Genomic DNA, 25,906 nt, shown 5'->3' on the forward strand with positions numbered 1-25,906 from the left:
CTATCACCATTTAAATAATACTCTGCCTTTCTGTTTTTTCTACTGAAGTGGATAACTTCACATTTATCCACATTATACTGCATCTGCCATGTATTTGCCCACTCACTCAGCTTGTCTAAATCGCCTTGAAGCCTCTTTGCTTCCTCCTCACAACTCACAATCCCACCTAGTTTTGTGTCATCAGCAAACTTGGAAATATTACATTTGGTTCCCTCATCCAAACTATTGATATATACTGTGAATAGCTGGGGCCCAAGCACTGATCCCTGCGGTACCCCACTAGTCACCACCTGCCACCCCAAACAAGACCCGTTTATTCCTACTCTCTGTTTCCTGCCTGTTAACCAATTTTTAATCCATGCCAGTATATTACCCCCAATCCCATGAGCTTTAATTTTGCACACTAACCTCTGATGTGGGCCTTTAATCAAAGGCCTTCTGAAAATCCACATCCACTGGTTCTCCCTTATCTATTCTACCAGTTATATCCTCAAAACACTCCAGTCGGTTTGTCAAACACGATTTCCCTTTCATCAATCCATGTTGACTCTGTCTAAACCCGTTGATATTTTCTAAGTGTCCTGTTATCACATCCTTTATAATCGGGTCTAGCATTTTCCCTACTACTGATGTTAGGCTAATAGCCGGGTTACATTTGCCACCCTCCAATCTGCAGGAACTGTTCCATAATCTATATAATTTTTGAATTGCTGTTTGTGGGAGTTAAGAGTGAAGCTCCCTCTGCACTGTCCCATCAAACACTCCCAGGGCAGGTACAGCGTAGGTTAGATACAGAGTAAAGCTCCCTCTACACTGTCCCATCAAACACTCCCAGGGCAGGCACAGCGCAGGTTAGATACAGAGTAAAGCTCCCTCTACACTGTCCCATCAAACATCCCCAGGGCAGGTACAGCACAGGTTATATACAGAGTAAAGCTCCCTCTACACTGTCCCATCAAACACTCCCAGGGCAGGTACAGCACGGGTTATATACAGAATAAAGCTCCCTCTACACTGTCCCATCAAACACTCCCAGGGCAGGTACAGCACGGGTTATATACAGAGTAAAGCTCCTTCTACACTGTCCCATCAAACACTCCCAGGACAGGTACAGCACGAGTTAGATACAGAGTAAAGCTCCCTCTGTACTGTCCCATCAAACACTCCCAGGGCAGGTACAGCACGGGTTATATACAGAGTAAAGCTCCCTCTACACTGTCCCATCAAACACTCCCAGGACAGGTACAGCATGAGTTAGATACAGAGTAAATCTCCCTCTACACTGTCCCATCAAACAGTCCCAGGGCAGGTACAGCACGGGTTAGATACAGAGTAAAGCTCCCTCTGCACTGTCCCATCAAACACCCCCAGGGCAGGTACAGCACGGGTTATATACAGAGTAAAGCTCCCTCTACACTGTCCCATCAAACACTCCCAGGGCAGGTACAGCGCGGGTTAGATACAGAGTAAAGCTCCCTCTACACTGTCCCATCAAACATCCCCAGGGCAGGTACAGCGCAGGTTATATACAGAGTAAAGCTCCCTCTACACTGTCCCATCAAACACCCCCAGGGCAGGTACAGCATGGGTTAGATACAGAGTAAAGCTCCCTCTACACTGTCCCATCAAACACTCCCAGGGCAGTTACAGCATGAGTTGGATACAGAGCAAAGCTCCCTCTACACTGTCCCATCAAACACTCCCAGGGCAGTTACAGCATGAGTTGGATACAGAGCAAAGCTCCCTCTACACTGACCCATCAAACACTGCCACGGCAGGTAACGCGCGGGTTAGATACAGAGTAAAGCTCCCAATGCTGGGAACTCAACATCCAGGGGTATTCAATATTCAGGAAAGATAGGCAAAAAGGAAAGGGAGGTGAGGAAGCATTGCTGGTTGAAGAAGGGATTAACACAATTGTATGGAAGGATATTGGCTCTGATGATGTGCAATCTGGATGGGTAGAACTGAGAAATCCCAAGGGGCAGAAAATGTTAGTGGGAGTGGTATATATTAAAAGGGAAATTAGAGAAGCGTGCAATAAGGGCACAGCAGTCATCATGGGTGACTTTAATCTACATATAGATTGGGCTAACCAAATTAGTAACAATACTGTGGAGGAGGAATTCCTGGGGTGCTTACACGATGGTTTCCTGGACCAATATGTTGAGGAACCAACCAGAGATCAGGTGATCTTAGACTGGGTATTATGTAATGAGAAAGGATTAATTAGCAATCTTGTTGTCGGAGTGATCATAATATGATAGAATTCTTCATTAAGATGGAGAATGAAGTAGTTGACTCAGAGACTAGGGTCCTGAATTTAAATAAAGGAAACTATGATGGTCTGAGGCGCGAGTTGGGTAGGATTGATTGGAGAATGTCACTCAAAGGGTTGACGGTGGATAGGCAATGGCAAACATTCAAAGACCGCATGGATGAACTGCAGAATTTGTTCATTCCAGTTTGGCATAAAAATAAAACAAAAAAGGTGACTCAACCGTGGCTAACAAGGGAATTTAGGGATAGCATAAGATCCAAGGAGAGGACATATAAATTGGCCAGAAAAAGCAGTATACCTGAGGATTGGGAGCAGTTTAGGATTCATCAAAGGAGGACAAAGGGATTAATTAAGAGGGGGGGAAATAGAATGTGAGAGTAAGCTTGCAGGGAACATAAAAACTGACTGTAAAAGCTTTTCATAGATATGTGAAGAGAAAAAGATTGGTGAAGTCAAGCGTAGGTCCCTTGCAGTCAGAATCAGGGGAATTTATAATGGGGAACAAAGAAATGGTGGACCAATTAAATACATATTTTGGTTCTGTCTTCACAAAGTAGGACACAAATAACCTTCCAGAGATGTCGGGGAACATAGAGTTTGATAAAAGGGAGGAACTGAAAGAAATCAGTATTTGTCGGGAAATGGTGTTAGGGAAATTGATGGGATTGAAGGCCAATAAATCCCCAGGGCCTGATAATCTACATCCTAGGGTACTTAAGGAAATGGCCCTAGAAATAGTAGATGCATTGCTGATCATCTTCCAACATTCGATGGAATCTGGAACAGAACCCATGGATTGGAGGGTAGTTAATATTACCCCACTATTCAAAAAAGGTGGTAGAGAGAAAATGGGGAATTACAGACCGGTAAGCCTGACATCGGCAGTGGGGAAAATGCTAGAGTCCATTATAAAAGATGTAATAGCAGAACACTTGGAAAACAGTGACAGGATCGGACAAAGTTAACATGGATTTACAAAAGGTGAATCGTGCTTGACTAATCTACTGGAATTTTTTGAGGAAGTAACTGGTAAAATAGATAAGGGAGAACCAGTGGATGTGGTGTATTTGGACTTTCAGAAGGCTTTCGATAAGGTCCTGCATAAGAGATTAGCGTGTAAAGTTAAGGCACATGGGATTCGGGGCAAGGTATTGACTTTGATAGAAAACTGGTTGGCAGACAGAAAACAAAGAGTTGGAATAAACGGGCCTTTTTCTGAATGGCAGGCAGTGACTAGTGGGGTACCGCAGGGATCGGTCCTTGGGCCCCAGCTATTCACAGTATATATTAATGATCTAGACAAGGGAACTAGATGTAATATCTCCAAATTTGCAGACGACACAAAGCTGGGTGGGCGTGTGTGCTGTGAGGAGGATGCCAAGAAACTACAGGATGATTTGGACAGGTTGGGTGATTGGGCAGAAGCATGGCAGATGCAATATAACGTGGATAAATGTGACCTTATCCACTTTGGTGGCAAAAACAGGAAGGCAGATTATTATCTGAATGGCAATAGTTGGGAGAAGGGGAAGTGCAACGAGACCTGGGTGTCCTTGTGCACCAGTCGCTGAAGGTAAGCATGCAGGTGCAGCAGGCAGTTCAGAAGGCAAATGGTATGTTGGCCTTTGTAGCGAAAGGGTTTGAGTACAGGAACAAGGATGTCTTGCTGCAGTTGTACAGGTCCTTGGTGAGACCACTCCTTGAGTATTGTGTGCAGTTTTGGTCGCCTTATCTGAGGAAGGATCTTCTTGCCATGGAAGGATTTCAGCGAAGATTCACCAGGCTGATACCTGGGATGGCAGAAATGACGCATGAGGAGAGATTGGGTCGATTTGACTTGTACTCACTGGAGTTTAGAAGAATGAGAGGGGATCTCATTGAAACTTATAAAATTCTGACAGGACTGGACAACTAGATGCAGGAACGATGTTTCCGATGGTCGGGGAGTCCAGAACCAGGGGTCATAGTCTAAGGATAAGGGGTAAGCCATTTAGACAGAGTTAAGGAGGAATTTCTTCACCCAGAGAGTGGTGAACCTGTGGAATTCTCTACCACAGAAGGCAGCAGAGGCCAATTCCTTAAATATGTTCAAGGAGTTGGATATATTTCTTAAGGCTAAAGGGATCAAGGGATATGGAGAGAAAGCAGGGACAGGGTACTGAATTTGGATGATCAGCCATGATCGCATTGAATGGCGGAACAAGCTCGAGGGGCCGAATGGCCCACTCCTGCTCCTATCTTCTGTGTTTCTATGTTTCTATGGTTGTTAAGATCTGAAACGCACCATCTGAAAGGATGCTGGAATCAGGTTCCACAGCAACTTTCAAACGGTAATTGTACATGTACTTGAAGAGGACTAGTTTGCAGAGTTCTGGGGATAAAGCTGGGGTTTGGGACTAAATTGGATGTCTCTTTCAAAGAGCCGGCACAGACACGATGGGCCGAATCACCTCCTTCTGTGCTGTTAGATTCTATGATCAGTGTGAAGATGCTGGTGTCTCTTAAGGCTCTTCAAGCTTTTAAAGCTCTTCCCAGTCAGAACATTTCACAGATCTCTCGTCAGTGTGAACAAGGTGGTGTGCCAGCAGGTTGGAGGACCGAGTGAATCCCTTCCCACAAACAGTGCAGGTGAACAGTGAATCAAATCAAATCAAACCAAATCAACTTTTATTGTCATTGCTGGTGCACAAGTGCAGTACAACGAAATGTAGGCTTGCGGCTCCCGAGAGTGTACATTTAGATTAAGACATTTAAACATTCAACATACATTTGGCTTGTAATACATTAAATAAACATAACCATAATAAAGTGCATTGGCAGATGTGCAGGCTTTAGAGTTTATTTGTGGAGTTCAGTAGGATGACAGCCCTGGGAAAGAAGCTGTTCCTAAATCTGGTCTTACGGGTGCGAATGCATCTGTAGCGTCTCCCAGATGGCAGGAGGACGAACAGACTGTGGCTGGGGTGGGTAGGGTCTTTGATGATGGACCGTGACCTCCGTAAACAGCGTTTCTGGTATATGTGCTCTATGGTTGGTAGCCAGTGTGAAATCGTTGGTGTCCATTCAGCTCCCGGGAGCTTTTAAAGCTTTTCCCACAGTCAGAACATTTAAAGGGTCTCTCGTCAGTGTGAACTCGCTGATGTGCCAGCAGGTTGGAGGACCGAGCGAATCCCTTCCCACAGACAGAGCAGGTGAACGGTTTCTCCCCAGTGTGAGCTCGCTGGTGTCCCTTCAGCTCCCCAGGACTTTTAAAGCTCATCCCACAGTGGGAACATTTAAATGGTCTCTTATCAGTGTGAGCAAGCTGGTGTCTCAGCAGGGTGGATGAACCAGTGAATCCCTTCCCACACATGGAGCAGGTGAACGGCCTCTCCCCAGTGTGAACTCTCTGGTGTATCTGGAGCTTGGATGAGCCTGCAAATCCCTTCCCACACACGGAGCAGGAGAACGGTTTCTCCCCAGTGTTAACTTGCTGGTGTGTATGGAGGCTGGATGACTGAGTGAATCCCTTCCCACATTCAATACACGTGAACGTCCTCTCCCCAGTATGAACTCACTGGTGTATCTGGAGCTCGGATAACTCTGTGAATCCCTTCCCACACACGGAGCAGGTGAACGGCCTCTTCCCGATGTGAGTGCGCCGATGAGTTTCCAGCTTGGATGGATAATTGAATCTCTTCCCACAATCCCCACATTTCCACTGTTTTTCCGTGGTGCGGGTGTCCTTGTGTTTATCCAGGTTGGACGATCAGTTGAAGCCTCATCCACACACAGAACACGTGTATGGTTTCTCCCCGCTGTGAATGGTACGATGTTTTTCAGGCTGTGTAACTGATTAAACCTCTTTCCACAGTCAGTGCACTGGAACACTCTTACTCGGGTGTGTGTTTTCCAGTCACACGGATGTTTGAAATCTTTTCCCACAGACAGAACAGACAAACATTTGTCCTTCCATATTCAAAGGTCAATGATATTCAGGTCCTGATGAATGGAGTGACTCTGTCAGATCTTGATGTGATGTTTGGTTTGAGTATCCAATCTGCAAATCCTCCCCTTCTAATACCCTGTAAAAGGAGTTTACAAAAGCCATCACTGTAAATACAGGATAGAAATTCAGAACAAACAATTCTAGTTTCTGTGGAACATTCTTTCCTCTCGTTTCCCCAAAGCTGCAAATTCCCATCCCACACACTCTCCCTCCTCCCTGTGCTGAAATCCAAACCCATCGCACCATCTCCAACATTTCTTTCCTCCACTCCCAGTTTTCTCCCTCACTCTACTCTGGTTGGGTTCAGTTCTACACCCACTGTGTGCAGAGTGAGAATAAAATCAATGAGTGAATGATTATCTCTCCTGGTCACGGGGACCCTGAAGCCCCGCCCACTCTTTGTTCCTGTACCAAGATGGCCATGCATGCGCCGTGCTGCCAGTGGAACCGGTCTGTGTTTCCTGCACCAAGATGGCGGCGCATAACCCGGGCCTGTCACGGAGAAAAAGCCTCACAACTGCAGTCCGGTGGAACAGAGACCAGGCCACTGGATCTAATTCGGGCCTGAGGCCGTTCTCCAGCTTTATAAACCCTGCGGCGCGGACTACCCGCAGTTTATTAATCTCCCGACCCCACTCCCGCCAACCAGCAGCTCCGCCCGGTGACCGTGCGGGGCTTTCTTTGTGAGGGACTCATGACCCGGGCCCAGGGCCTGATTGACGGGAGCTTCCGACCAATAGGGAGCGAGCGGGGCGGGGCTGGAGGAGCGAGCTGGCGGCGGGTCCTCCAACCAATCGGGGAGCCTGAGGGGCGGGACTTGCGCCGGCTGATTGTCTGATCCGCAGGGCAGCGAGTTTCTCCAGTCCCTTGTTCAGGGCCCGGGGCCAGGGGAGGCTGTGGGCCTTTATTCCCCTCATTGGACACAAGGCTCTTTGGCTCACAACACATGGGCTCAGATTGCAATACAGACTTTTTAAATTCATGAATCACAGGGACAGGGTCTCTCATTCTGTTGTGCGACAGTTCCTGGGACAGACTGTATCTCCCCCTCTCCTCCACACAGGGATTTGTGCTGGTTAAAGGGACAGTGATTCTCCTTGTTCTGTGAGTTTGTAATTAACTTTATCCCATATTAGAGACTCCAGGAGTTTACCAATAACTCCTCGAGTCTTGGTTATGATCTTCCAGAATTCCTTAGATTCTAGAATGGTCCCCGGGGATCGGAAGGTATCAAATGTAACCCCGCTGTTCAAGAAAGGAGGGCGAGAGAAAACAAGGACCCCTGGGCCAGTTAGCCCGACATCAGTGGTACGTGCAAAAAAGATTCACAAGAATGACACCAGAACTGAGAGGATATACCGATCAGGAAAGGCTGAACAGGCTGGGGGCTCATTTCTCTGGAAAAGAGAAGGCTGAAGGGTGACCAGATAGAAGTCATTAAGATTATGAAAGGGTTTCATAGGGTAGACATGGAGAAAATGTTTCTACTTGTCGGGGGGGACCAGAACTAGCTGTCATAGATATTATAATATATATAAGAGAGAGAAATAGCACCAGAGTAAAGAAAAGTTCAGAAATAGAAGGAATCAGACTGGGCAAAAGCAAGGCAGACTAAGATGGGTTTGGAGGGCATGTGTGTAAATGTACATAGCCTGGTAAATAAGGTTGGTCAGCTGCAGGCACAAGGTGCCACAGGGGACTCTGATATAGGGGCAATAACAGAGACCAGACTCAAAGAAAGGGAGGATTGGGATCTTAATATTCCTGGCTACAAGGTATTCAGGAAAGATAGGGAAGGAAAAAGAGAAGGGGTGGCAGTATTGATCAAATAAACTATTACTGCACTGGAGAGGGGTGATGTAGTCGAGGGAGCAAAGATTGGTTTGAATTCAGGAACAATAGAGGAGCGATTACACAGCTGGGTGTTTACTACAGGCCACCAAATAATGGGAAGGAGATAGAGGAGCAGATTTGCAGGCAAATTACAGAAAGTTGCAAGAACATAGAAACATAGAAGATAGGAGCAGGAGTAGGCCATTTGGCCCCTCGAGCCTGCTCCGCCATTCAATGCAATCATGGCTGATCATCCAATTTCAGTACCCGGTCCCTGCTTTCTCCCCATACCCCTTGATCCCTTTAGCCTTAAGAAATATATCCAACTCCTTCTTGAATATATTTAATGAATTGGCCTCTACTGCCTTCTGTGGTAGAGAATTCCACAGGTTCACCACTCTCTGGGTGAAGAAATTCCTCCTCATTTCTGTCCTAAATGGCCTACCCCTTATCCTTAGACTGTGACCCCTGTTTCTGGACTCCCCGACCATCGGGAATGTCCTTCCTGCATCTAGTCTGTCAAGTCCTGTCAGAAATGTATAAGTTTCAATAAGATCCCCTCTCATTCTTCCAAACTCCAGCAAGTACAAGCCCAATCGTCCCAATCTCTCCTCATACGTCATTCCTGCCTTCCCAGGTATCAGCCTGGTGAATGTTCGCTGAACTCCTTCCATGGCAAGAACATCCTTCCTCAGATAAGGTGACCAAAACTGCCCACAATACTCAAGATGTGGTCTCACCAAGGCCCTGTACAACTGCAGCAAGACATCCTTGTTCCTGTACTCAAACCCTCTCGCTACGAAGGCCAACATACCATTTGCCTTCTTAACCGCCTCCTGCACCTGCATGCTTACCTTCAGCGACTGGTGCACAATAACACCCAGGTCTCGTTGCACTTCCCCTTCTCCCAATCTATTGCCATTCAGATAATAAGCTGCCTTCCTATTTTTGCCACCAGAGTGGATAACCTCACATTTATCCACGTTATATTGCATCTGCCATGCTTTTGCCCAATCACCTAACCTATCCAATCATACTGGAGTTTCTCGGCATCCTAATCACAGCACACACGCCCACCCAGCTTTGTGTCGTTTGCAAATTTGGAGATATTACATCTAGTTCCCTTGTCTAGATCATTAATATATATTGTGAATAGCTGGGGTCCAAGCACCGATCCCTCCAGTAGCCCACTAGTCACTGCCTGCCACTCAGAAAATGACCCATTTATTCCAACTCTTTGCTTTCTGTCTGCCAACCAGTTCTCTATCCAAGTCAGTACCTTGCCCCCAATCCCATGTGCCTTAACTTTACACGCTAATCTCTTATGCGGGACCTTATCAAAAGCCTTCTGAAAGTCCAAATACACCACATCCACTGGTTCTCCCTTATCTATTTTACCACTTACATCCTCAAAAAATTACAGTAGATTAGTCAAGCACGATTTACCTTTTGTAAATCCATGTTGACTTTGTCTGATCCTGTCACTGTTTTCCAAGTGCTCTGCTATTACATCTTTTATAATGGACACTAGCATTTTCCCCACTACCGATGTCAGGCTTACCGGTCTGTAATTCCCCGTTTTCTCTCTACCACCTTTTTTGAATAGTGGGGTAACATTAGCTACCCTCCAATCCATGGGTACTGTTCCAGATTCCATCGAATGTTGGAAGATGATCAGCAAAGCATCTACTATTTCTAGGGCCACTTCCTTAAGTACCCTAGGATGTAGATTATCAGGCCCTGGGGATTTATCGGTCTTCAAGAGTAGTGATAATGGGGGACTTCAATTATCCGAATATAGATAGTAACAGTGTAAAGGGCAAATTGGGGAGGAATCCCTGAAATGTGTACAAGAGAACTTTCTGGATCAGTGTGTTTCCAGCCCAATGAGGAAGGAAGCAGAGCTGGATCTAGTTCTGGGGAATGAAGTGGGGCGCGTGGAGCGTGTTTCAGTGGGAGTGAATTTAGGGGAACAGTGATCATAAAGTCATCAGGTTTAGAATAGTTATAGAAAAGGACAAGGAACAATCAAGCGTAAAAATACTTAACTGGAGGAGGGCTAACTGCAGTGAGAGGAAAAGGGATCTGGCCCAGGTGGATTGGAGTCAAAAATTGGGAGGCAAAACAGAAAATGAACAATGGGAGGCCTTCAAAGAGGAGCTGGTTCAGGTACAGAGCAGACACATTCCTATGAGGGGGAAAGGAAGGGCATCCAAAGCTAGAGCTCCCTGGATGACTAAAGATAGAGGTTAAAGTCAGAGAGAAAGAGGAGGTTTATGAGGATTGCAAATGTTACAGCCCTGTTTAAAATAGGGGAGAGGGATAAACCCGACAACTACAGGCCAGTCAGCCTAATGTCGGTGGTGGGGAAACTTTTAGAGACAATAATCCAGGACAAAACTCATTGGCCCTTGGAAAAGTCTGGGCTAGTAACTGAAAGTCAGTTTGTTAAAGGCAAATCATGTCTGACTAACTTGATGGAGCTCTTTGATGAAGTAACGGAGAGGATTGAGGGTAGAACGGTTGATGTTGTGTATATGGACTCTCAAAAGGCGTTTGGCAAAGTCCCACATAATAGACTTGTTGGCATTAGTCCATGGGATTAAAGGGACAGTGGCAGCATGGATCTAGAATGGGCTCAGGGACAGAAGGCAGAGAGTAGTGGGGAACGGCTGTGTTTCAGACTGGAGGGAGGGATTCAGTGGGGATCCCCAGGGCTCGCAATTAGGACCACTGCTCTTTTTGATCCATATTAATGACCGGGACTTGGGTGCACATGTGAGGGTGCCAGTCAGTTCCTTCTGTAGCCTCTAGATGGCACCTTCACTTGTTTGGTTCTAGCCCTTTGTTAATTGTTCCTAGCCTCCTGTGTTAATTCTTAACGGCCTGTTAGCTGTTCATGGGTTTCACCTGGTTTTCTTGGTATATAAGTTCTGTGGTTGTTTCCCTCCTTGCTCAGTCCTAACCGGGGAACCGGGGACTAGCCTTCACTCTGTGGCTGCTGGCTTTGACTAGCTGGCTGCCATGGTTCTCGAGCTCTGTATTTAAGATGTATCTAAGTCTGTGTTCTTGTTGTTCTTAGTCTTGATAAGGTGCTGGGCTGGACTAGCGTGTTGCCATGTTGGTGCTTGTCTTGAGCTCTGTATTGATAAGCCTGTTACCCCTGTGGCAGCCCCTCGTGATAGCTTGTCTCGAGTCTCATCTCGGCAAGCTGGTTGCGCTTGTGGTAAGCTTATCCCAGCTCAGTATGGACAAGTAGGTTGCCTCATGGAAGCTGTCCTAAGTTCCTATTCTTGACTAGCCATTTTGTAACTTGTCTCGAGTTCTATGTATATTGTTGTGTTCCTTGTATGAATCTAGTTATGTGTGAATCTAGTAAAGTACCTTAAAGATTGTATATCTGCCTCGAGCCTGGTTTCTGCACTTGGGTTCAGAACCTACCTTGCCCAGAGAGCACGGCCCCGTATCTACACGGCCCCATGGCTCCCCCACCCGTGACAGCACAGGGCTCAATTTCAAAGTTTGCAGAGGACATTAAACTTGGAAATGTCGTAAACAGTGAGGATAGTAACAGACTTCAGGAGGACACAGACAGACTGGTGAAATGGGCAGACATGTGGCAGATGAAATTTAACACAGAAGTGTGAAGTGATACATTTTGGTAGGAAGAATGAGGCGAGGCAATATAAACGAAATGGTCCGGTTTTAAAGAGGGTGCAGGAACAGAGAGGCCTCGGGGTGTATGTACACAAATCTTAGAAGGTGGCAGGACAAGTTGAGAAGGCTGTTAAAAAAGCATACAGGATCCTTGACTTTATTAATAGAGGAATAGAGTACAAAAGCAAGCAAGTTATGCTAAGCCTTTATAAAACACTGGTTAGGCCTCAGCTGGAGTATTGTGTTCAATTCAGGGCACCACACTTTAGGAAGGATGTCAAGGCCTTGGAGAGGGTGCAGAGGAGATTTACTAGAATGGTACCGGGGATGAGGGACTTCAGTGATGTGGAGAGACTGGAGAAGCTGGGGTTGTTCTCCTTGGAGCAGAGAAGGTTAAGGGGCGATTTACTAGAATGGTACCAGGGATGAGGGACTTCAGTTATGTGGCGAGACTGGAGAAGCTGGGGTTGTTCTCCTTGGAGCAGAGAAGGTTAAGGGGAGATTTACTAGAATGGTACCGGGGATGAGGGACTTCAGTTATGTGGAGAGACAGGAGAAGCTGGGATTGTTCTCCTTGGAGCAGAGAAGGTTAAGGGGAGATTTGATAGAGGTGTTAAAAATCATGAATAGTTTGGATAGAGTAAATAAGGAGAAACTGTTTCCAGCGGAGGAAGGGTTGGTAAACAGAGGACACAGATTTAAGGTGATTGGCAAAAGAACCAGAGGTGACATGAGGAAACATTTTTTCCACAGCGAGTTGTTGTGATGGGGAACGCGCTGCCTGATAGGGCGGTGGAAGCAGATTCAACAGGAGTCTTCAAAAGGGGACGGGATAAATACTTGAACTGAAATAAATTGCAGGGCTATAGGGAAAGAGCGGAGGAGTGGGACTAACTGGATTGCTCTTGGAAAGAGCCGGTGCAGACTCGATGGGCCGAATGGCCTCCTTCTGTGCTATTCTGTGATTCTATGAATTCAGAGAGACAATGTCCCTTTAAATATCGAGGTGTTACGCTGAGGTAAGGTGACACATTGTCCCTTTAGTTACAAAGGAGAAGACAAAAAGATCGCAGACTCTTTAACTGACACCAATACTCTGAGAGAAGAGGATGTGACGGTCGATGTCCCTTTAACTGGGCCGCACATGCCTGTGATTAAAGGCATCGGAAACAGTGGAATCGACCCACCGCAGTCACACTGTGGACACTCTGGTGTGTCAGCGGGTGGGATACACCAGGGAATCCCTTTCCACACACTGAGGTTGACTCTAATGATTGGGAGTCCCAGGGTTTCGGATACCAGATAATCAAGCTCACAACAACACAAATTGTCTCTCCAGGCTTTATTAAGAGCGCTGCATAACACAGATCGGGTGATAATTCCCTCAATCTGGAGAATAGAAGTACAGTGGATTCACGCGCGATCTTCTTGAGTCTGTTCCAACTGACAACGGCTTAAGTGGCCTGTTCTTATACACAAGCTTGGTTACCGCTCAGGAAATGGGATTGTTTGGACCCGTCTGTTGACCGCCTCCTGAACTCCTGCTAATTCAGGGAATTTAGTCCATCTGTGACCAGACTATAACCACAAGCCCGTCTGGTTATCACACCTATACGGTCCGTGAGGTTATTATTAGATTCACACCCAGACGTTGTTCCTTTACTTGTCTGGCACTTCATCCCATAACACGGGTACAGGGGCTCAGTAATGTTTCATTCATCAGAAAAAGACAAAGTGCAACAACATACTGGTCAGCTTAACAAAATCTCATCATATTTATGTGGCCATAAATATAAAAGTCACTAATAAATCCAGTCGTGAATTCAGGAGAAATATCTTTACCCAGAGAATGGTGAGAATGGGGAACTCGCTACCACAGGGAGTGGTTGAGATGAACAGCACAGATGCATTTAAGGGGAAGCCACACAAGGGAGAAAGGGATGGGAGGATGTGTTGATTGGGTTAATTGAAGTAGGGTGGGTGTGGGGCATAAACACTGGTATGGACCAGTTGGGCCGAATGGCCTGTTTCTGTGCTGTACATTCTATGTAACACCATGAACAGTCAAAAGAAGGGAATCATCAGCACAACAGTCTTAAAGATTAAACAATAGTACAAGAATTTATAAAACATGAATCCATTCCATGTTCATGTCACCCCAGCTTTCTACAGGGCCCTGCACTACAGAACAGTGTGAACCCGCTGGTGTTTCAGCAGGTGGGCTGACTGAGTGAATCCCTTCCCACACACGGAGCAGGTGAACGGTCTCTCATCAGTGTGAACTCGCTGGTGTAACTTCAGTTCCGTGGAGCTTTTAAAGCTCTTCCCACAGACAGAACATTTAAACGGTCTCTCATCAGTGTGAACTCGCTGGTGTAACTTCAGTTCCGTGGAGCTTTTAAAGCTCTTCCCACTGACAGAACATTTAAACGGTCTCTCATCAGTGTGAACTCGCTGGTATCTCACCAGGTGGGCTGACTGAGTGAATCCCTTCCCACACACGGAGCAGGTGAACGGTCTCTCATCAGTGTGAACTCGCTGGTATCTCACCAGGTGGGCTGACTGAGTGAATCCCTTCCCACACACGGAGCAGGTGAATGGCCTCTTCCCAGTGTGAACTCGCTGGTGTCCGTTCAGATTCCTGGAGCTTGTAAAGCTCATCCCACAGACAGAACATGTAAATGGTCTCTGATCGGAGTGAACTTGCTGGTGTCGCTTCAGATACCCAGAGGTTTTAAAGCTCTTCTCACAGGCAGAACATGTAAATGGTCTCTCATCAGTGTGAACTCGCTGGTGTAACTTCAGTTCCGTGGAGCTTTTAAAGCTCTTCCCACAGACAGGACATGTAAACGGTCTCTCATCAGTGTGAACTCGCTGGTGTCTCACCAGGTGGGCTGACTGAGTGAATCCCTTCCCACACACGGAGCAGGTGAACAGCCTCTTTCCTGCTCTCTCCAGCTGGTGTCCCTTCAGCTCCTGGGACCTTTTAAAGCTTTTTCCACAGTCGGACTGTTTCACCGGTCTCTCCCCAGTGTGAACTCGCTGGTGAGCCAGCAGATTCGAGGACCGAATGAATCTCTTCCCACACATGGAGCAGGTGAACAGAATCTCTCCTGCTCTCTCCAGCTGGTGTCTCTTCAGATCCTGGGACCTTTTAAATCTCTTCCCACAGTCAGAACATTTAATCGGTCTCTCATCACTGTGAACAAGCTGGTGTCTCAGGAGGGTGGCAGAATGAGAGAATCGATTCAAAAACACGGAGCAGGTCAACGGTCTCACATCGGTGTGGACAAGCTGGTGTCTCAGCAGCACGGAGGGTGCAATTAATCCCATCCCACCCACGGAGTGAGTTAAAGGTCTCTCCCTCGTGTGATCTTGCTGGTGTATCATCGGAGCGGATGGCTGAGTGAATCCCTTCTGGAACACGGGGCCGGTGAACGGGCTCTCCCCAATGTGTAGCCACTGGTGTCGCTTCAGGTGCTTGTAGATCTTGAAGCTCTTCCCACACTCAGAACATTTAAAAGGTCTCTCATCAGTGTGAACTCGCTGGTTCACTGATGTGCCAGCAGATTGGAGGACCGATTGCATCAGGTCCTGAGGAATCCTGTAACTCTGTCAGATCCTGATGTGATGTTTGGTCTCAGCCTCCTGTCCTTAAAGGCTCCACTTCTAAAACCCTGTGAAAGGAGTGTAGAAAGGGGTAAGAGGGAGAACGTGGTCTCCATTTTTTTCATATAATAATTCATAGAAACATAGAAGATAGGAGCAGGAGTAGGCCATTCTGGCCCTCGAGCCTGCTCCGCCATTCAATTGATCCCTTTAGCCTTCACGGGATGTGGGCGTCGCTGGCAACACCAGCATTTATTGCCCATTTCTAGTTGCCCTTGAGAAGGTGGTGACGAGCCGCCGCCTTGAACCGCTGCAGTCCGTGTGGTGAAGGTGCTCCCACAGTGCGGTTACACTTCTTTACAGTGGTTTGGTACAACTGAGGGGCTTGCTAGGCCACTTCAGAGGGCAGTGAAGAGACAACCACATTGCTGTGAGTCTGAAGTCACATATAAGCCAGTCAGATTGGTGAACCAGATGGGTTTTTAACGACAGTTTCATGGTCACCATTACTAGCCTTTTAATTCCAGATTTATTTAATTAACTGAATTTAAGTTCTGCAGCTGCCGTGCTGGGATTACATAGAAACATAGAAGATAGGAGCTGGAGTAGGCCATTTGGCCCCTCGAGCCTGCTCCGCCATTCAATGAGATCATGGCTGATCATCCAAATTCAGTACCCTGTCCCTGCTTTCTCCCCATATCCCTTGATCCCTTTAGCCTTAAAAAATATATCTAACTCCTTCTTGAATATATTTAATGAATTGTTAAATATATTCAAGAAGGAGTTAGATATAGTTCTCACTTGAACTCACTTCTCCAGATCACTAGTCCAGGCCTCTGGATAACTAGTCCAGTAACATAACCACTATGGTACGGTACCTGTACTCATGTCCCCCTTTTTCCAGCCCAGGGGCAGTGAAGCTGATTTTCAGGCCCCAGCTGCTGCACAGGTTGGTTGAAAGGATCAACAGTAATGGCGGCTACAATACCCACAAGCCCCCGCGCTCCAGAAAGCGTCCTGGCCGCCGCGCTGAGTTGTGGCTGACCCCGCGCATGCGCCACATGGCCCAGCCCTCTCCTGCTCCACAGGCGCCCGGCCCACACCGCGCATGCTCAGCACACACCCGGGGCCCCTGTCAATCATCCTCCCGCGTGCCTGTGCGCTGGGCCCGAGCTCCAGGCTGCCGCGCGGGGCTTTCTTTGTAAAGTCAGTGTTGGTGAAGAGCCGCAATCAGTGAGGGAAAGTGAGTTTTCCCCCAGATCCGATTGAGATCAGAGAAGGGGAGAGAATAAATGGGAATCCAAGCCTGAGAGTCCGAGGGCTCCGCAGGCACCGAATGGAGCGACTTCACTCGGGCGGAGCCGGAGAGCGCCTCAGGGTCACGTGACAGTGGGCAGCGGGCGTGATTGACGTGTCCGCCGACCATTAGGAGACAGATCCTGGGATCAATGGGCGGGCGGCGGGTGATGCGCTCTGGGACGTCTTGATGTCATAAAAGGTGCAGACGTCATGACGTCAATAGAACGTGTTCTGCTGATTGGTCCATATCAATGAGTTGGTCTTGAATGTCGGAAGTATGATTAAGAAGTTTGCAGATGATGCAAAAATTGGCCGTGTGGTTGATAGTGAAGAAGAAAGCTGCAGACTGCAGGAAGATATCAATGGACTGGTCAGGTGGGCAGAACAGTGGCAAATGGAATTCAATCTGGAGAAGTGTGAGGTAATGCATTTGGGGAGGGCTAACAAGGCAAGGGAATACACTATAAATGGTAGGACACTGAGAAGTGCAGAGGATCAGAGGGACCTTGGCGTGCATGTCCACAGATCACTGAAGGTAGCAGGACAGGTAGATAAGGAGATTAAGACAGCACACGGGATACTTGCCTTTATTAGCCGAGGCATAGAATGTAAGAGCAGGGAAGTTTTGCTTGAACTGTATAAAACACTAGTTAGGCCGCAGCTAGAACACTGCGTGCAGTTCTGGTCACCACATTACAGGAAGGATGTGATTGCACTGGAGGGGGTGCAGAGGAGATTTACGAGGATATTGCCTGGGCTGGGGAATTTTAACTATAAGGAAAGATTGGATAGGCTGGGGTTGTTTTCTTTGGAACGGAGGAGGCTGAGGGGAGACTTAATTGAGGTGTATAAAATAATGAGGGGCCTAGATAGAATGGATAGGAAGGACCTATTTCCCTTAGCAGAAGGGTCAATAACCAGGGGGCACAGATTTAAAGTAATTGGTCGGAAGTTTAGAGGGGATTTGAGGGGAAATGTTTTCACCCAGAGGGTGGTGGGGGTCTGGAACTCACTGCCTGAAAGGGTGGTAGAGGGAGAGACCCTCATCACATTTAAAAGCACTTGGATATGTACTTCAAGTGCCGTAACCTACAAGGCTACGGACCAAGTGCTGGAAAGTGGGATTAGGGTGGATAGCTTTTTGTCGGCCGGCACGGACAAGATGGGCCGAATGGCCTCCTCCTGTGCTGTAAATGTCTATGATTCTATCAGTGAGGGAGTCTGGGGGTCAAGGTTGACTGACATTCGGTGCTGACCCTTGACCTCCCTTTCCCCCGCTCCCCAGGATAGGTTGCACATTCCAGCTGCACACTGTGTGGGTGCTCAGCTGATCCCGGCCTGGGATGCAGTTGGGGAGACTGCAGTTAGCCTCAGTGCCCTGGGCTCCTGCTACTGATCACTGTCCAGTCACCCCGGCAGCAAAGGCCGAGTCTGCAAAGGTTGTCTTGATTTTGTCTGTGATGCACCCAAGGTTGAATAGGCTGCCAACAATCACTGCACACCCTCACACATTGGTCACTCGGAGGGGCACCAGAAGGCAACCAGTGACTGTGGGACTGTATCCCAGCGGATACCCGCCCTTCACAATAGAGGGAGGGAAACTCGAATGACAGTTTAAAAAAATTAAAAGGGCAGGGGGAGTTCACCCGGTGTCCTGGGACCAATATTTATCGCTCACCCAACATCACCAATACAGATTATCTGGTCATTATCACACTGCTATCTGTGCGAGCTTGGCGTGAGTGAATTCCACAGGTTCACCACTCTCTGGGTGAAGAAATTCCTCCTCATCTCTGTCCTAAATGGCTTACCCCTTATCTTTAGACTGTGACCCCTGATTCTGGACTCCCCCACCATCGGGAACATCCCTCCTGCATCCAGTCTGTCCAGTCCTGTTAGAATTTTGTAAGTTTCAATGAGATCCCCTCTCATTCTTCTAAACTCCAGTGAGTACAAGCCCAATCGACGCAATCTCTCCTCATACATCATTCCTGCCATCCCAGGTATCAGTCTGGTGAATCTTCGCTGCACTCCCTCCATGGCAAGAACATCCTTCCTCAGATAAGGTGACCAAAACTGCACACAATACTCAAGATGTGGTCTCACCAAGGCCCTGTACAACTGCAGCAAGACATCCTTGTTCTTGTACTTGAACCCTCTCGCTACGAAGGCCAACATACCATTTGCCTTCTTCACCACCTGCTGCACCTGCATGCTTACCTTCAGCAACTGGTGGACAAGGACGCCCAGGTCTCGTTGCAATTCCCCTTCTCCCAATCTATTGCCATTCAGATAATAATCTGCCTTCCTGTTTTTGACACCAAAGTGGATAACCTCGCATTTATCCACGTTATATTGCATCTGCCATGCTTCTGCCCAATCACCCAACCTGTCCAAATCATACTGGAGTTTCTCGTAATCCTCCTCACAGCACACACGCCCACCCATCTTTGTGTCGTCTGCAAACTTGGAGATATTACATCTAGTTCCCTCGTCCAGATCATTAATATATATTGTGATAGCTGGGGTCCAAGGACCGATCCCTGCGGTACCCCACTAGTCACTGCCTGCCACTCGGAAAAAGAGCCGTTTATTCCAACTCTTCGCTTCCTGTCTGCCAACCAGTTCTCTATCCAAGTCAATACCTTGCTCCCAATCCCATTTGCCTTAACTTTACACGCTAATCTCTTATGCGGGACCTTATCGAAAGCCTTTTGAACATCCAAATACACCACATCCACTGCCCCTCCGACAGTGCGGCGCTCCCTCAGCACTGCCCCTCCGACAGTGCGGTGCTCCCTCAGCACTGCCCCTCCGACAGTGCAGCACTCCCTCAGTACTGCCCCTCCGACAGTGCGGCGCTCCCTCAGTACTGCCACTCCGACACTCCCTCAGTACTGCCCCTCCGGCAGTGCGGCACTCCCTCAGTACCGCCCCTCCGACAGTGCGGCGCTCCCTCAATACTGCCCCTCCCACAGTGCGGCGCTCCCTCAGCACCACACTGGAGTTTTAGCCTCGCTTTATGTGCTCAAGTCCCTGGATTATGAAGCTTGTGCCCCTTTGCCAGGCCCGCTGCCTGCTGCCCCTCTCCCAGATTCCAGCCCCAGCTCTGTGCTGACTGAGCTGTTCTCACCTGGGGACAGCGCGTCACAATCGGCCCCAGCGCACCTGAGTTGGAGAGGAGGCCCCGCCCCCTTGCCACGTCGCCATTGGTTGGAGGACCAGGCCGCCCAGTTCAGTCCTCCCAGCTCAGCCCTCTTCCTATTGGTCAGCGCTCCCGTCAGTCAGAATCACATTGCTCCGGCTCACTCCGCCACCCCGCGCAGCTCAATCTGCTCCATTCGGAGTCCGCGGAGGTCCCGCCCGACTCTCAGGTTTGGTTTTTCTCGTATTTTACTTTATAATCTCGCTCTCCGCTCCCCCCTCACCTCGGCTTTAATCGATTCCCCAACACTTGACTTTACCCCGGCCGCTGATTCCGCCTCTTCCCCGCGCTGTGATTGGTGCAGAGGAAGGTAAGTGGGCGTGGCCGGCCCCGGGCCCACGTGGGGGGAGGCAAAGGCTGGCTGGAACGCATGCGCAGCCCGCCTCGCACCGTTGGGAAGATTTTCAAATATTCTTTTTTGCGAAACAAATTGAAAACACTCATTAATTCCCCCAACCTCCTCCCCTCTAAAGTGCGATTATTATTATTTTTGTTTTTCCTCATTTGTGTAGGGTGTCTTTTTTTTACCTTGCGGTGGCGTGCGCCGATCCAACCAACCCCTGGGCGTTGCGTGCTGGCGTCAGCGCGTAATCGGAGGGGGGTGTGATTGACGCAAGGCACCCGCCAATCAGGAGCGCGGAAAACGCTGGGAGGACCGGGCGGGCTGACGGTCCTCCAACCAATGGCGATGCGGGAGGGAGGGGGGCGGGACCTCGGTGGGCTGCAGGCTGCTTTCCTGCTTTCATTGGGGAGACCAAACGCAGATTGGGTGACCGCTTTGGGGAACACATCCGTTCAGTCCGTAAGGGTGACCCCGAGCTTCCGGTCGCCTGTCATTTCAATTCACCGCTCCATTCCCACTCGGACCTCACCGTCCTTGGCCTCTTGTACTGTTCCACGGAAGCGCAACGTAAACTCGAGGAACAGCACCTCATCTTCCGATTAGGCACTCTGCAGCCTTCCGGTCTCAATATCGAGTTCAACAATTTCAGATCATAACCTCGGCCCCTATTTCATTTTTACTTATATTTTTCCACTCCTTTCCTCCCCCACCCTTTCCTTTTGTTTCTCTCTCACACCTGGCAGCTATCTTTTGCCCTGCCAGTACACCTTACACCTAATCCCAGCCTATTACCATCTCGTCTAGCTTCTAATCTCTTTTACTTCTTTTGGTTCTTTTGTTCTTTTGTCCGATCGCAGCCCTGCCTTCGATCTAGTTCCTTTTCTCTCCAGTTTTGAAGAAGGGTCAAACCCGAAACGTCAACTCAAATTTCTCTCCACGGATGTTGCCTGACCTGCTGAGTTTTTCCAGCATTTTCTGTTGTTATTCCTGCTTTCATTGTCTGCAGGAGCTGTTAAAGGGAAGGGGAGGAGGGGGTGGAAAAAAAACCCAGCTTGTGAGTGTTTATTCCTTTGCATTACCTTTACTGCAAGGCTATTCATCAATTGCATTCATTTAAAAATAAGTGAACCTTTTCTCTTTTTGACTTTTATCCAGAACAAAGAGCCCTGATGCTGTGAACATTTTGGTGGGCAGCCACTTTTAAAGGGACAAAGACCAGCATTCTTCCTCCTCTCGCTCTCTCTCTTGTGAGTATTTGTGGTGGGTGAGAGGGTGCGGGGTGAGTCAAAGGGGACTGCGGAACCCTTTTCAACAAAAACAATTGCTTGGACATTTGAAGGGGAATGGGTGCCCCCCAGGTATTTAAAGGGGCAGTGCCTCTCTCTGTATCATGTAAGAGCAGGGAGGTTCTGCTTGAACTGTACAAAACACCAGTTAGGCCACCGGCTAGAGTGCTGCGTGCAGTTCTGCTCGCCCCATTGCAGGAAAGATGTGACTGCTCGAGACGGGAGATTTACGAGGATGTTGCCAGGACTAGAGAATTTCAGCTACAAGGAAAGATTGATTACATAGAAACATAGAAGATAATCTACATCCTAGGGTACTTAAGGAAGTGGCCCTAGAAATAGTAGATGCATTGCTGATCATCTTCCAAAATTCGATAGACTCTGGAACAGTACCCATGGATTGGCGGGTAGCTAATGTTACCCCACTGTTCAAAAAAGGTGGTAGAGAGAAAACGGGGAATTATAGACCGGTAAGCCTAACATCGGTAGTGGGGAAAATGCTAGAGTCCATTATAAAAGATGTAATAGCAGAGCATTTGGAAAACAGTAACCGGATTGGACAAAGTCAACATGGATTTACAAAAGGTAAATTGTGCTTGACTAATCTACTGGAATTTTTTGAGGATGTAACTGGTAAAATAGATAAGGGAGAACCAGTGGATGTGGTGTATTTGTACTTTCAAAAGGCTTTCGATAAGGTCCCGCATAAGAGATTAGCGTGTAAAGTTAAGGCACATGGGATTGGGGGCAAGGTATTGACTTGGATAGAGAACTGGTTGGCAGACAGAAAGCAAAGAGTTGGACTAAATGGCTCTTTTTCTGAGTGGCAGGCAGTGACTCGTGGGGTACCGCAGGGATCGGTGCTTGGACCCCAGCTATTCACAATATATATTAATGATCTAGACAAGGGAACCAGATGTAATATCTCCAAATTTGCAGACGACACAAAGCTGGGTGGGTGTGTGTGCTGTGAGGAGGATGCTGAGAAACTCCAGTATGATTTGGACAGGTTGGGTGATTGGGCAGAAGCATGGCAGATGCAATATAACGTGGATAAATGTGAGGTTATCCACTTTGGTGTCAAAAACAGGAAGGCAGATTATTATCTTAACGTAGGAAAACATCCCAAGGCGCTGCACAGGAGTATTGTAAGACATTGAAAAATGTGACCCCGAGCCACAGAAGGAGAAATTAGGGCAGATGGCCAAAAGCTTGGTCACAGAGGTGGGTTTTGATCAGCCATGATCTCATTGAATGGCGGAGCGGGCTCGAGGGGCCGAATGGCCGACTCCTGCTCCTATTTTCTATGAAAGAGAGGCGGAGAGGTTCAGGGAGGGAATTCCAGAGCTTAGGGCCGAGGCAACAGAAGACACGGCCACTGATGGTGCAGCGATTATAATCAGGGATGCTCAAGAGGGCAGAATTGAAGGAACGCAGATGTCTCGGTGGGGAGGAGGTTGTTTTCTTTGGAACTGAGGAGGCTGAGGGGAGACCTGATTGAGGTGTATAAAATTCTGAGGGGCCGAGATAGGAAGGACCTATTTCCCTTGGCAGAGGGGTCCACAACCAGGGGGCGTAGATTTAAAGTAATTGGTCGGAGGTTTAGAGGGGAGTTGAGGAGAAATGTTTTCACCCAGTGGGTGGTGGGGGTCTGGAACTCACTGCCTGATAGGGTGGTAGAGGCAGAAACTCTCATCACATTTTAAAAAGTACTTGGATGTGCACTTGAAGTGCCGTAACCTACAAGGCTGCGGACCAAGTGCTGGAAAGTGGGATTAGTGTGGATAGCACTTAATCGGCCGGCACGGACAAGATGGGCCGAATGGCCTCCTGTGCCGTAATTTTTCTGTGATTCTATCGCGGGGGGCGGGTGGTTGTGAGTCTGAAGGGAATAACTAAGATAGGGAGGGGCGAGGCCATGGAGGGATTTGAAAACAAGGATGAGAATTTTGAAATCGAGGCGCTGCTTAACCAGGAGCCAATGTAGGTCAGTGAGCACAGGGGTGATGGGTGAACGGGACTTGGCATTGAGTTACGACACGGGTAGTTTTGGATCACCTCAAGTTTACATAGGGTAGAATGTGGGAGGCCAGCCAGGAGTGCGTTGGAATAGTCGAGTCTAGAGGGAACAAAGGCCCGGGTGAGGGTTTCAGCAGCGGATGAGCTGAGGCAGGGGTGGTGATGGGCGATGTCAGGGAGGTGGAAATAGGCGGTCTTTGTTATGCTGTGGATATGCGGTCGGAAGCTCATTTCAGGGTCAAATATGACACCGAGGTTGCAAATAGTGTGGTTCAGCCTCAGAGAGATGTTAGGGAGAGGGAAGGAGTCAGTGGCTAGGGAACAGAGTTTGTGGCAGGGACCGAAAACAATTGCTTCAGTCTTCCCAATATTTAATTGGAGAAAATTTCTGCTCACCCAGAACCGGATTAGACATCGTGGAGGGGTCGAGAGAAGTGGTGGTGAGGTCGACATGGGTGTCGTCAGTGTACATGTGGAAACTGAGGCTGTGTTTTCAGATGATGTCACCAAGGGGCAGCATTTAGATGAGAAATAGGAGGGGCCCAAGGATAGATCCTTGGGGGACACCAGAGGTAACGATGCGGGAGCGGGAAGAGAAGCCATTGCAGGTGATTCTGTGGCTACGATTAGATAGATAAGAATGGAACCAGGTGAGTGCAGTCCCACCCAGCTGGACGACGTTGGAGAAGGATGGAGTGGTCAACTGTGTCAAAGGCTGCAGACAAGTCAAGAAGGACGAGGAGCGATAGTTTACCTTTGTTACAGTCACAAAGGATGTCATTTTTGACTTTGAAACTTGATTTGACTTCAGAGCCAAATCAGTGAGGTGGATTGGGCTGTTTCTGGCCCACTGGTTGTTGTGGGCATGGCTGGACACCAGTGGGACAGGCTCTACCCTGTTCTTTGAGGCAAAATAAGCCAAAAAAATTCCTGCTCCTCCCTTACCCTTTCTACACTCCTTTTACAGGGTTTTAGAAGTGGAGCATTTACAGACAGGAAGCTCAAACCAAACATCACCTCAAGATCTAACAGAGTTACGTGTTTCCTCAGGACCTGATTCAGTCGCTCCTCCAATCTGCTGGCACCCCTGTGAGTTCACACTGGGGAGAGACCTTTTAAATGTTCTGAAAGAGCTTAAAAATCTACAAGTACCTGAAGCGACACCAGTGGCCACACACTGGGGGAAACCCGGGTCCCGTGTGTGGGAAGGGACTCACTCAGCCATCCGTTCCGATGATACACCAGCAAGTTCACACTAGGGAGAGACCTTTACCCCGCTCCGTGTGTGGGCAGGGATTAATTGCACCCTCCGTGCTGCTGAGACACCAGCTTGTCCACACCGATGAGAGACCGTTGACCTGCTCCGTGTTTTTGAAGCGATTCTCTCATTCTGCCACCCTCCTGAGACACCAGCTTGTTCACATTAAATGTTCTGACTGTGGGAAGAGATTTAAAATGTCCCAGGATCTGAAGAGACACCAGCTGGAGAGAGCAGGAGAGATTCTGTTCACCTGCTCTGTGTGTGGGAAGAGATTCACTCGGTCCTCGAATCTGCTGGCACATCAGCGAGTTCACACTGGCGAGAGGCCGCTGAAACATTCCGACTGTGGGAAAAGCTTTCAAATGTCCCAGGAGCTGAAGGGACACCAGCTGGAGAGAGCAGGAAAGAGGCCATTCACCTGCTCCGTGTGTGGGAAGGGATTCACTCAGTCATCAAGCCTGGTGAGACACTAGCAAGTTCACACTGGGGAGAGACCATTCACCTGCTCCATGTGTGGGGAGGGATTCAATCAGTCATCCAACCTGTTGAGACACCAGCGAGTTCACACTGATGAGAGACCGTTTACATGTTCTGTTTGTGGGAGGAGCTTTAAAATCTTTGGGGATCTGAAGGAACACCAGCGAGTTCACTCCGATCAGAGACCGTTTACTTGTTCTGTCTGTGGGATGAGCTTTAAAAGTTCCAGGAATCAGAACGGACACCAGCGAGTTCACACTGGGGAGAAGCAGTTCACCTGCTCCGTGTGTGGGAAGGCATTCACTCAGTCGTCCAACCTGCTGACACACCAGCAAGTTCACACTGATGAGAGACCATTTAAATGTTCTGACTGTGGGAGGACATTTAAATGTTCAAAGGGCCTGAAGAGACACCAGCTGGAGAGAGAAGGAAAGAGACCGTTCACCTGCTCCGTGTGTGGCAAAGGATTCACTCTGTCATCAGAGCTACTGAGACACCAGCGAGTTCACACTGGGGAGAGACCGTTCACCTGCTCTGTGTGTGGCAAGGGATTCACTCGGTCATCCCACCTACTGAGACACCAGCGAGTTCACACAGTTCTGTAGTGCAGAGCCCCGTAGACAGCTGGGGTGACATGAACATGGAACG

General features: G+C 48.4%; 1 pseudogene; it reads left to right on the plus strand.

Annotated features, from left to right (window-relative positions):
• The first annotated feature begins 24,753 nt into the window (after positions 1-24,753).
• Positions 24,754-25,906, plus strand: part of LOC147118263 (uncharacterized) — a 41,869-nt pseudogene continuing 40,716 nt past the window's right edge.

The sequence above is a fragment of the Somniosus microcephalus genome, chromosome 4, assembly GCF_052327205.1.
Source record: "Somniosus microcephalus isolate GS21.2 chromosome 4, FLI_Smic_1.0, whole genome shotgun sequence".
NCBI lineage: Eukaryota > Metazoa > Chordata > Chondrichthyes > Squaliformes > Somniosidae > Somniosus > Somniosus microcephalus.